Source organism: Dendrobates tinctorius, unplaced genomic scaffold (genome assembly GCF_039654945.1).
Source record: "Dendrobates tinctorius isolate UK_male_01 unplaced genomic scaffold, ASM3965494v1 ptg000149l, whole genome shotgun sequence".
Taxonomy (NCBI): Eukaryota; Metazoa; Chordata; class Amphibia; order Anura; family Dendrobatidae; genus Dendrobates; species Dendrobates tinctorius.
This window is the reverse complement of record NW_027361816.1, coordinates 2,680,820-2,694,359: the sequence shown is the minus strand read 5'-3', so window position 1 is coordinate 2,694,359 and position 13,540 is coordinate 2,680,820.

Here is a 13,540-nt window from a genome sequence, read left to right as displayed (position 1 = left end):
TGTCTGCTATTCTGTGGTGCTCCTAGCACTTGCTCTGAACCCTTGTTGCTTCATGCTCTGATGTGCCTTCTGGCACATCCTCTCGTATCCTGTCCCTTGTTTCTCGCTCAGTCGTGCCTCCTGGCATTCACTCTATTCCTGTGTTCTGTTACCCCTCCTGGCACGACTGCTGCCTCATTCTGTACTCTGTCGTGCTCCTTGCACGCGTCCTGCTTTGTCTACCTCCAGATGTGTTACTCGCTACACGCCTTAAGTGCCCATGTGTACCCGCCTTGCACTATCCCGTATTCAGCGCACTCCCGTGTATTCTCCTGTGTTCCCTAGTATCCTGCACCCTCCAGTCACACAGTCTCGTATCTCCTGTGAGCCGGCCGCCTGGTGCCAGCTGTCGTGGTATCGTATCCCCTGGGGCTTGCTCCTGACACTCCCTGTATAGGGGGTGGTCCTCACTAGGCTAGCTCGCCCTGGGAGGGTTGGTGCCGCGACCCAGAGGGTCCACTCCAGGAGTCGCTAACACTCTAACATACAATGGGTGCCCAGGGCGACGTGCCTGGTCCCAGCTACCGTGACAACTCCCATTGAGATCCACCGGGTCCGGTACCGAGTACCCCACAGTCCTGGGTGTGAGGGCGTCCCATAACTTCTTGCTCAGTACATTAAGCTCATGTGTGATATCAACAAAAAAAGATAAGTCCATGAGCCATTTTGGATCACTTAGCACAGGAGCAGCAGCTCCATCTTTCTCCATGAAGGCTTTCACTTCCGCTCTCAACTCAAAATATCTCTTCAATATGTTTCCCCTGCTGAGCCAAAGTACCTCGGTGAAGTAGAGCACATCCCCATATTCTAACTCCATTTCCTCTAAAAAAGCACGAAACCTTCTGTGGTTTAAGTCCCTGGATCTGATTTGGTTGATGCATTTCAAAACGAAAGACATCACATTGTCAAACTTCAGGGATTTGCTGCAAAGGGCCTGCTGATGGATAATGCAGTGCAGAGCAATGACCTCCTCCACACCTTCCTCTTCCAGTTTTTTTTAACAAGTGCCACCAGTCCATTTTTCCTCCCTGTCATTGATGGCGCTCCATCAGTTGTTATTCCAACAAACCTCCTCCAAGGTAAACCGGCATTCTCAATGGCGTCACACAGCTGGAGAAATACCTCCTGAGCGGTGGTCTGGCCATGCATTGGCATAACTGTGACCAACTCCTCTATGACTTCAAAATTGTCATCAACACCACGGACATAGATTGCGAGCTGGGCAGTGTCAGTGAGGTCTGTGGTCTCATCAAGAGCGACTGAGTAGACACTGAAACATTTTGCTTTCTCACACAGTTGATCATAAATGTCACTTGACAGGTCAGAAATGCGCTCTGTTGCGGTGTTGGCAGAAAGGCTGATGTTGCTAAAATGACCTTTCTTTTCTGAACAGACAATACTTGCAGCCTGTAATATGCACTTTTTTACAAATTCACCTTCTTTGAATGGCTTTCCTGCTTTAGCAATCATCTCACTAACCACGTAGCTAGCTTCCACTGCTGCATCATTCTCTTTGGTTGCTTTCTTAATGAAATCTTGTTGCCTCTGTAGATATCTTTTAAGATTAGCAGCCCAGTTGGCTCCCTGGTATTTTGCAGACTCCTCAGCATGTCTAGTTATGTAATGACGTTTCAAATTGTATTCTTTGTGCACTGCAGCTTTCTCTGTGCAAATAAGACACGTCGGGACTCGGGATGCCTCTGTGCTCAACAAAGAAATATTGCACTTCCCACTTTTCCTGAAATTGTCTGTGCTCATCACCAACCTTTCTCTTCACTGCAGACTTTGAAAAAGACATGTTTGGGGCTGTGTAATAGATAATTCCACTTGGTGTCACTGTTTCAGTGTTAGCCGATGCGCCTTTTTCCGCTTTTTTTCTGTCCCGCTGAGCAGCAATTTCCGCGGCCGCCTCCGCTTCTGAGCCAGGGGTAATGGCGCAAGTTCGCAATAAGGTCGGCTAATGTCCTGCCTCCGAGAGCAATATACCGCACCGCCCCACCACTCATTCTGAACCCGGCGCACCTGAGTCTGTGTGGTCCGGTCCAGTCCCTGCTCGGCTGCTCCTGCTGCCTGTGCTCTGAGTGTGACTCATACGCCTTGCCTGCTGACAGCAGGCTGCTATGACTGTCTAGCCATCATCATACTCACCTCCTCCTGCTGCAGCTCCGATGGTCCAGCGCCAATATGTTCCTGTATGAGCGCGCGGTCACACGTCACGTGGTACCGCTCATTAAGCTCATGAATATGGGCGCCACACCTATGAGAGTGGAGTGGTGTCCATATTCATGACCTTAATGAGCAGTACTACGTGTGACTGGGATTTCACATGCGAGACTCGGCCGTGTTTCTCGCATGGGTGATCCCGGCCGAGGTGAGGGCCGCAAACTATTGTCCCGAGGGCCCATGAGGTGGGGGCCGCAAACTATTTTCCCAAGGGCCGCAGTTGGCCCGCAGGCCGCAAGTTTGAGACCCCTGCTCTAGATTCACACATTGTTTGCATATCTTCCAACTTTTGAATAAGGGAAAGAGGGACAAAGGCTACGGCACGCACAGTGCGACTCGGCAAATTGTAGGCCACACCCCCGACCACACCCATTTCACCACTAGTCACACCCATGTCCATCCCCAACCGTACCCATTTAGCCCTGCTCATCACACTGACTGGTACTGTGGGCACACTGACAAGTACTGAGGAAAAGAAAGAAAACAGAGAGAAAAAATAAAACAGAGAAAGAAAGAACAGAGAGAAGAAAGGACAGAGAGAAAGAAGAAAGAAGAGAGAGAGAAAGAGGGGAAAGAAAGAAAGAAAGAACAGAGAGAAAGAAAGAGGGGACAGAAAAAAAGAACAGAGAGAAAGAAAGAGGGGACAGAAAAAAAGAACAGAGAGAGAAAGAGGGGAAAGAAAGAACAGAAAGGACAGATAAAAAGAACAGAGAGAGAACAGAGAGAGAAAGAGAAAAGAAGAACAGAGAGAGAAAGAGGGGAAAGAAAGAACAGCGAGAGAGAAAGAAAGGGGAAAGAAAGAACAGAGAGAAAGAAAGAGGGGAAAGAAAAAGAAAGTGGGGAAAGAAAACAACATCATTGCTTCACTACATCATCTGTCCCAGAGGATCTGTCTGCAGCGTCGGCTTAACACCTCCCTTGCCGAACACCACAGGTGGCGTCACGAATCATCCACTCATAAACTTTATTCCCATCACTCATCCCCTTTTACATGGGTGCCCAGGGCCACGGACCGGGTCACCGCTGCTGTGACAATCCCCTCTGAGAGACCGGCCTGGTACCGAGTACCCCACAGCCCTGGGAGGGCGACCCATCTGCCACTAGTTGGATTGTTGCACAGCTGAATCGGGTAATCTGTCACCACATTTCAGCAATCTTATTAATATGGGCATACAGCTTATAGACTGCTGAAAAAAAGTCCTACCTACAGTACAGACCAAAAGTTTGCACACACCTCATTCAAAGAGTTTTCTTTATTTTCCTGACTATGAAAATTGTAAATTCACTCTGAAGGCATCAAAACTATGAATTTACACATGTGGAATTATATAATTAACAAAAAAGTGTGAAACTACTGAAAATACTGTATGTCTTATATTCTAGGTTCTTCAAAGTAGCCACCTTTTGCTTTGATTACTGCTTTGCACACTCTTGGCATTCTCTTGATGAGCTTCAAAAGGTAGTCTCCGGAAATGGTTTTCACTACACAGGTGTGCCCTGTCAGGTTTAATAAGTTGGATTTCTTGCCTTATAAATGGAGTTGGGACCATCAGTTGTGTTGTGCAGAAGTCTTGTGGATACACAGCTGATAGTCCTACTGAATAGACTGTTAGAATTTGTATTATGGCAAGAAAAAAGCAGCTAAGTAAAGAAAAACGAGTGGCCATCATTACTTTAAGAAATGAAGGTCAGTCAGTCCGAAAAATTGGGAAAACTTTGAAAGTGTCCCCAAGTGCAGTGGCAAAAACCATCAAGCGCTACAAAGAAACTGGCTCACATGAGGAGCTCCCCAGGAAATGAAGACCAAGAGTCACCTCTGCTGCGGAGGATAAGTTCATCCGAGTCACCAGCCTCAGAAATCGAAGGTTAACAGCAGCTCAGATTAGAGACCTGGTCAATGCCACACAGAGTTCTAGCAGCAGACACATCTCTACAACAACTGTTAAGAGGAGACTTTGTGCAGCAGGCCTTCATGGTAAAATAGCTGCTAGGAAACCACTGCTAAGGACAGGCAACAAGCAGAAGAGACTTGTTTGGGCTAAAGAACACAAGGAATGGACATTAGACCAGTGGAAATCTGTGCTTTGGTCTGATGAGTCCAAATTTGAGATCTTTGGTTCCAACCACCGTGTCTTTGTGCGACGCAGAAAAGGTGAACGGATGGACTCTACATGCCTGGTTCCCACCGTGAAGCATGGAGGAGGAGGTGAGATGGTGTGGGGGTGCTTTACTGGTGACACTGTTGGGGAATTATTCAAAATTGAAGGCATACTGAACCAGCATGGCTACCACAGCATCTTGCAGCGGCATGCTATTCCATCCGGTTTGCGATTAGTTGGACCATCATTTATTTACAAACAGGACAATGACCCCAAACACACCTCCAGGCTGTGTAAGGGCTATTTGACCAAGAAGGAGAGTGATGGGGTGCTACGCCAGATGACCTGGCCTCCACAGTCACCAGACCTGAACCCAATCGAGATGGTTTGGGGTGAGCTGGACCGCAGATTGAAGGCAAAAGGGCCAACAAGTGCTAAGCATCTCTGGGAACTCCTTCAAGACTGTTGGAAGACCATTTCCAGTGACTACCTCTTGAAGCTCATCAAGAGAATGCCAAGAGTGTGCAAAGCAGTAATCAAAGCAAAAGGTGGCTACTTTGAAGAACCTAGAATATAAGGCATATTTTCAGTTGTTTCACACTTTTTTGTTAATTATACAATTCCACATGTGTAAATTCATAGTTTTGATGCCTTCAGAGTGAATTCACATTTTTCATTGTCATGAAAATAAAGAAAACTCTTTGAATGAGAAGGTGTGTCCAAACTTTTGGTCTGTACTGCATATGCCTCATGGATGATGCCTTGTGGAAAAATCAGCAAGTTATTGGGAGCGGAAGATCAGTGCACAAGCTACGTGAAGCCAATGCCCATAGAAGGGTGGAACACTGAAAAGGAGGAACTGCAATCGGAATGCCCAGGTGCGAGATTTCAAGCTGCGCACCTGATGTCACAGTGATGATGAGGGAGGAGCTAGATAGAATAATGGAGCGAGGAGGTAGCATCCGCCCCACAGCCTGGAAGAACTGATTTACCTAACATGATAAAAGCTGATTTTCCCACAAGGTATCTGCTATGAGACAAAGAGAGATACTGTATCACTCTCTCCAGCAGTCTATAACCTAAATGCCCATATTAATAGTTTTAGGGCCAGTTTTAGACAAAGTGGTGCACTGGGCAAAAGTTTAAAATGAGGCTCTAAATGCTAACATGTTTCACCATGACAATTTTGGTTCTATTTACATGCGCTGAGTTCAGGCCGTTCAGTGAGTGTGATCAACAATATTGAAGTCGTTTGCTTGTTTCCCAGCCTCTTTACATCGGCTGAGGAAGAATGATGGGGACATTAATAGATCAATCTGTCCACATACAGTATCATGTTATAAGCAGCAGGGCTGTCAAGTCAGAGTCTGTGTCCATTTTGGTGGAGTCGGTATCAAATGGACAGACTCTGCTTAAATACAGTATATAATATATTGGGTGTAGGATGTGCTGTAAATGTGGCGCCCCTGAGGGTTCAGTCGCCACAGAGGTACTGCACCTCCTCCTGAGGTGTGGTACCCCACTATCCAGGTAAGGTGGAGACACCTGACCACACTCCAACACCTGCACCCAGCACAGGCACTTTAGAATAGCGGAGCACCCTGTAAGTCAGCTGCTTTGGTTCACGAAGGGTGCTCGGGAAGCGGGTGGAGCTTAGACTGCACAGAGAGCAAAGAAGATTAGGAAAGGGTCAGTTAGAGAAAGAAGATCCCCAGAGAGGGATGGAGTGAAAGCAAGTGCTGCAGCAGACTCCTGTGATCTGGAGCTGTTGGCACGGGAATGAGCATGGTTAAAGTTAAAGCGCATGGTTCGGAGTCCGGTATCCGAAGTTGTATGGATTCTGATGTTCCTGCAGCAGAAACCGGAGGAATAGAAGTTGTCACCACTTTATTCCCACCTAAGACTCAGGGGCACAATAGCAACGTGTGTGAGTCGGGACCTGAGAGTAGGAATTCCCCGAAGCGGGCTACAGCTATCTGCCGTACGAGTGGAGTACCAAGTAAAATCTAGAAGGAGGAACTTGAGATTAATTCACAACTACAGGTACTTCAGTTTAGGCGCTAGTGAGGGGACGTTCAGGAAAGGCATATGTTGGAGGAGTGCTGGAAAGGTGTACTCTATCTTGCCTGGGAGTTGGCTGAGCCCCTGACCTGGAGGACACAGCACCGAAGTGGTCATCTGTATGCGCAACAGACTGTGAGTAAAGCCTTGGAACTACAAGCCCTTGTGTCCTCCACTTATTCCTGCGCCACTCATCCAGCTCTGCTACATCTCTGTGCTTAACGCTGCATCATCTACAGTTGTGGCCAAAAGTATTGACACCCCTGCAATTCTGTAAGATAATACTCAGTTTCTTCCTGAAAATGATTGCAAACACAAATTCTTTGGTATTATTATCTTCATTTAATTTGTCTTAAATGAAAAAAACACAAAAAGAATTGTCCTAAAGCCAAATTGGATATAATTCCACACCAAACATAAAAAAGAGCGTGGACAAAAGTATTGGCACTGTTCGAAAAATCATGTGATGCTTCTCTAAGTTGTGTAATTAACAGCACCTGTAACTTACCTGTGGCACCTAACAGGTGTTGGCAATAACTAAATCACGCTTGCAGCCAGTTGACATGGATTAAAGTTGACTCAACCTCTGTCCTGTGTCCTTGTGTGTACCACATTGAGCATGGAGAAAAGAAAGAAGACCAAAGAACTGTCTGAGGACTTGAGAAACCAAATTGTGAGGAAGCATGAGCAATCTCAAGGCTACAAGTCCATCTCCAAAGACCTGAATGTTCCTGTGTCTACCGTGCGCAGTGTCATCAAGAAGTTTAAAGCCCATGGCACTGTGGCTAACCTCCCTAGATGTGGACGGAAAAGAAAAATTGACAAGAGATTTCAACGCAAGATTGTGCGGATGTTGGATAGAGAACCTCGACTAACATCCAAACAAGTTCAAGCTGCCCTGCAGTCCGAGGGTACAACAGTGTCAACCCGTACTATCCGTCGGCATCTGAATGAAAAGGGACTGTATGGTAGGAGACCCAGGAAGACCCCACTTCTTACCCCGAGACATAAAAAAGCCAGGCTGGAGTTTGCCAAAACTTACCTGAAAAAGCCTAAAACGTTTTGGAAGAATGTTCTCTGGTCAGATGAGACAAAAGTAGAGCTTTTTGGGCAAAGGCATCAACATAGAGTTTACAGGAGAAAAAGAGGCATTCAAAGAAAAGAACATGGTCCCTACAGTCAAACATGGCGGAGGTTCCCTGATTTTTTGGGGTTGCTTTGCTGCCTCTGGCACTGGACTGCTTGACCGTGTGCATGGCATTATGAAGTCTGAAGACTACCAACAAATTTTGCAGCATAATGTAGGGCCCAGTGTGAGAAAGCTGGGTCTCCCTCAGAGGTCATGGTTCTTCCAGCAGGACAATGACCCAAAACACACTTCAAAAAGCACTAGAAAATGGTTTGAGAGAAAGCACTGCAGACTTTTATGGTGGCTAGCAATGAGTCCAGATCTGAATCCCATAGAACACCTGTGGAGAGATCTAAAAATGGCAGTTTGGAGAAGGCACCCTTCAAATATCAGGGACCTGGAGCAGTTTGCCAAGGAAGAATGGTCTAAAATTCCAGCAGAGCATTGTAAGAAACTCATTGATGGTTCCCGGAAGCGGTTGTGGTCGCAGTTATTTTGGCTAAAGGTTGTGAAACCAAGTATTAGGCTGAGGGTGCCGATACTTTTGTCTGGCCCATTTTTGGGGTTTTGTGTGAAATGATCAATGTTTTGCTTTTTGCTTCATTCTCTTTTGTGTTTTTTCATTTAAGACAAATTAAATGAAGATAATAATACCAAAGAATTTCTGTTTACAATCATTTTCAGGAAGAAACTGAGTATTATCTGACAGAATTGCAAGGGTGTCAATACTTTTGGCCACAACTATACCTCCACACTTATTACTACTGCCCTGGGACTACAGCTCCATCTGTGGGGAGCTTCAACATCATTGCTGCACCACACCATCTGTCCCAGAGAAGCAACCCAGCAGCGCTGGCCAAACGAACCAGAAACCACAGTTGGCGTCACAAATCATCTCAATAACTTTATCCCCATCACTCTACCCCTTTTACATTTACTTCCTGAGGCCACGGACCGGGTCCCTGCCACTGTGACTTCTCCCATTGAAATCAACGGGCCTGGCACCGAGTACCCCACGGCCTCTGGGGGCGAGTCATAAATGTTTTCATAAGAATTTGGGAAAGTTCTGAAATGTCCTATAAATGTCTGTTCTGTTCCTGATCTGAGGATCTGGGCTTTTAGTTGAGATGAATCTGTGCTGCACTTTATGCACATGCTCAGTAGTGACCAGTGCTATGGAGTCGTAGATGAGATGAATCTGTGCTGCACTTTATGTACATGCTCAGTAGTGACCAGTGCTGTGGAGTTGTAGATGAGATGAATCTGTGCTGCACTTTATGTACATGCTCAGTAGTGACCACTGCTGTGGAGTTGTAGATGAGATGAATTTGTGCTGCACTTTATGTACATGCTCAGTAATGAGGCATGTATGAGGGAATCGGGAGTCAGGGAAGCTGAGGAGTCGGAATTGGAGGTTTGGTTTACCGACTCCACAGCCCTAATGAGCAGCACATCTGCAGTTTACATCGGCCCCAGGGAGATTCAGGGCCCCAGGTTCCGGCTCAGCGATTGGTGAGGAACCAATATAGGGACTCGGTAGGAGTTCTAGGGAGAGATTAGATCTAGCCTAGGGGTCTCCAAATCCCTTCATTAGTGTCTGGGCCCCCTTCCCCATTCTCCTTTATGTTACAGTGGGTTTTCCCTCACCGTGCGTGACATTATTACCTGCCACACCGTTTAGAGGGAAAAAAAACTGACATGTGGATTATTTGTGCATGTGTTTTGTTAGTTTTGTTTTTTTTTTATTGGGGTTTTTTTCACGCTCTCTCCCTTTGGAGATGGATGCAGTCACTGAGCTGGCTGAGCGACTACGCTGTCTGTCTCTGCAAGTGACTGATCTCCGTCGGGAGGTTCTGCAGCAGCAGCAGCTGCGGGTCGCCGGTGTTGGGGCCTCTGCTGCTGGGCCGGGTCAGCCTGAACCTAAGATTGCTCTCCCTGACAGATTTTCAGGAGGCAGGGACAAGTTTTTTTGTTTAAGGAGGCCTGCAAATTGTATTTCAAACTTCGTCCCTACTCATCTGGCAGTGAAGAGCAAAAAGTAGGGATTGTGATTTCTTTATTGCAGGGAGATCCACAATCCTGGGCTTTTTCCTTACCACAGGACTCTGTTTGTCTCCAGTCTGTGGAGGGATTTTTTGGGGCCCTGGCCCTCATTTATGACGATCCTGACCGAGTTACCCTGGCGGAGTCTAAACTTCGCCGCCTCCTGCAGGGAAACCGATCAGTAGAGTCATATAGCTCTGAATTCCGTAGGTGGGCAACTGACACAAAATGGAATGATGCTGCTCTTAAGAGCCAATTTTGTGAGGGTCTTTCTGAAAGACTAAAAGATGTTCTGGCTATGTATGAGGCTCCTGTGTCATTGGAGGCGGCTATATCGCTTGCTATACGTGTGGATAGATGCCTTTGGGATCGGTGGGTAAGACCACCTTCCCCAGGTCCCTCTGGTGGGAGTCGTTCACCTGTGTCCGGGGATCAGCCTGGCGGTGAACCTGTGTTGGGGGAGGAGGTAGAACCCATGCAGTTAGGAGGAGCCGCCACCCCATACTTCTCCGCTGAGAGTCGCAAGAAAAAAGGTGTTTGTTTTTTCTGCTGGAAAAAGGGTCATTTTATTGGAGTCTGCCCTTTGTTACCAAGGCAAAAGGGTACTCGGTTAACCCTTGGTGGTCTGGAGCTAGATAAGCAGGTCATGCATTTTCCTTTTGCTTGCAGTTCCCGATTTGTCCTGCCAGCAGAGGTGGTGCTAGAGAGCAAGGCCGAGAACATTTCTGTGTTTGTTGACAGTGGAGCTGGAGTCAGTATGGTGGATGCCAAGTTTGTGAGAACTCATAATCTTGCTTGCTGTACATTAGCTTAGCCGATTCCCATTTTCGCCATTGATTCATCTCCACTCGCACAGAGGACTCTCACACAAATTGTTCATAATATAAAACTGAGAGTGGGGCCGACTCATTCTGAAATAATTCCATGCTATGTTGTAGAGGGGCTCCCCACTCCAATTGTGTTGGGCTTACCCTGGCTGGTCAGACATAATCCGGTGGTGGATTGGTAAACCAGGGAGATCATTGAATGGGGAGATTACTGTCAGGAAAACTGTCTGAATGTTTCCCTCTCTGCAGTCTCGGCTGAAATCTTGCCGGGATTTTTGAAGGGCTTTGAGGATGTCTTTTCGGAGAGGGGGAGTCAGGAGCTACCCCCGCATCGTGCATACGACTGTCCCATTAACCCGATCCCCGGAGCTAAACTGCCCAAATCCAAACTGTATAATCTTTCAGGCCCTGAGAGACAGGCTATGAAGGAGTTCATTGCCCAAAGTCTGGAGAAGGGACACATCAAACCCTCATCTTCGCCCGTTGCGGCGGGGTTCTTCTTTGTGAAGAAGAAGGATGGCGGTTTCCGTCCCTGTGTAGATTTCCGGGAGTTAAATCAAATCATCATCCAAGACCCATACCCTCTGCCTCTGATTCCAGATTTGTTCAGTCAGGTGGTGGGAGCTAAAGTGTTCTCCAAGTTGGACTTAAGGGGGCTTACAATCTGGTTAGGATCAGAGAGGGGGACGAATGGAAAACTGCCTTCAACACCCCTGAGGGGCATTTTGAGAGGCTAGTTATGCCATCCGGTCTCACTACTGCCCTGCAGTTTTCCAGAACTTCATCAACTACATATTTCATCACTTGGTGGGAAGGTTTGTGGTGGTCTATTTAGATGACATTTTGATTTATTCGCTGGATATTGAGACACATCAGGCGCTTGTTAAACAGGTTTTACAGATCTTAAGAGATAACAAACTGTACTCCAAACTGGAGAAATGTGTTTTTGCCATACAGGGGATACAGTTTTTGGGATATTTGTTGTCACGTTCAGGTTTTCGGATGGATCCGGAGAAGGTCCGTGCTTTCCTGGACTGGGACCGTCCTGAGAACCTGAAGACCTTGCAGCATTTTCTGGGCTTTACGAAATTTTACCGAAAATTCATTCGGAATTCTTCTGCAATTGTTAAACCCCTTACTGACATGACAAGGAAGGGGTCGGACTTTTTCTAATTGGTCAGAGGCCACTCTGAATGCTTTTTCCTCCCTAAAGAACTGTTTTGCCAAGTCACCCATACTCAGTCAACCCGATGCCTCTCAGTCATTTATTGTAGAAGTTGATGCATCGGAGGTGGGGGTGGGGGCTGTGTAGTCTCAGGGTCCGTCTCCTGGTAAATGGCACCCATGTGCATTCTTTACGGAAAAAATTGTCCTTGGCCAAGAGGAACTATGACGTGGGCAACAGGGAGCAGTTGGCAATTAAACTGGCATTGGAAGAATGGCAACATTGGCTGGAGGGGGCTGCCCATCCTATCACAGTTATTACTGATCACAAAAATCTTGCATATCTGCAGTCGGCCAAGCATCTGAACCCGAGACAAGCTAGGTGGTCGTTGTTTTTTGCGAGGTTCAATTTTGTGGTCACTTTTTGCCCGGGGGTCAAAAATGTCAAGGCGGTTGCTCTGTCTAGGAGCTTCCCGGGTGGGGGAGAGCAAGAGAATCCAGTACCGATATTGCAGGAGGGGGAAGTTGTTTCGGCACTATATCCTGAACTGGAGGCTGAGGTGTTGGAGCCACAAGGGGATGCCCCTGCCTCCTGTCCTTCAGGGAAGCTATGTTTACCTCCCAATCTGTGACGCAAGGTTATTAACGAACACCACAACTCTGTGCTAGTAGGGCATCCAGGGGGTAAAGCAACTGTGGACCTTCTCTCTCGTTTTTGGTGGCTGGGGTTGCAACAGGATGTGGTGGAACAGGTGTACGCATGCAGTACTTGCGCTCGCTGTAAGGTATCGTGTACTCACCAATCTGGTACTCTCCTCCCATTACCCATTCCCTCCAGGCCTTGGACACATCTATCCATCGATTTCATCACGGACCTACCAGTATCTGCGGGTAAAACGGTGGTGTTGGTGGTCGTGGATAGATTTAGTAAAATGGCCCTTTTCGTTGCATTACCAGCACTTCTTAATGCCAAGACTCTGGCCCAGGTTTTCATTAATGAGATTGTAAAACTCCACAGGGTTCCCTCTGATGTCGTGTCTGATCAGAGAACGCAATTTGTTTCCAAGTTCTGGAGGGCATACTGTCCTCAACTGGGGGTACAGTTGTCCTTCTCTTCGGCCTTTCATCCCCTGTCGAACGGGCAGACAGAACGGGTCAACCAGAATTTGGAGACATACCTCAGGTGTTTCATCTTTGAAAACCAAGAGGATTGGTCATCTTACTTACCATTAACTGAATTTGCAATTAATAACCACCGTCAAGAGTTCACTGGCAGGTCACTGTTTTTTGGTGCGTATGGTTATCATTCACAGTTTGGTACCTTTAATGGGGGGCTTCAGGAGTTCCGGAGGAGGAGCGTTTTGCGCCGTCACTCTTTTCCGTGTGTCAGGGTGTCCTGAAGAATTTGAGAATTATGGGAAACAGGTACAAATGTATGGCTGACAGGAGACGTATGCCAGGTCCGGACCTGAATGTGAATGACTTTGTGTGGTTGTCCACTAGGAATATTAAGTTGAAGGTTCCTTCTTGGAAATTGGGACCCTGGTTTATTGGTCCTTACAGAATATTTGCTGTCATAAACCCAGCGTCGTTCCGTCTGGAGCTTCCTCAAGCTCTCAAAATCCACAATGTTTTTCATAAATCTCTTCTTAAGAAATGTGCGAACCCCATTGAGTCCTCATCCCCACCGCCCCCCCCCCCCAATTTTGGTAGATGGCAATTTGGAGTTTGAGATTTCGAGGATTGTGGATTCTCGTCTCCTTCGTCGTTCCTTGCAGTACTTGGTGCACTGGAGGGGTTATGGTCCAGAGGAAAGGACGTGAGTGTCAGCATCAGAGGTGAATGCCGCCAGGTTGGTTAGGGCAATCCATACCTCACATCCTGAGAAACCGGGTCCTGAGTGTCCGGAGACCACTCGTAGGAGGGGGGTACTGTCACGAGCGCTTCGGAGGTGA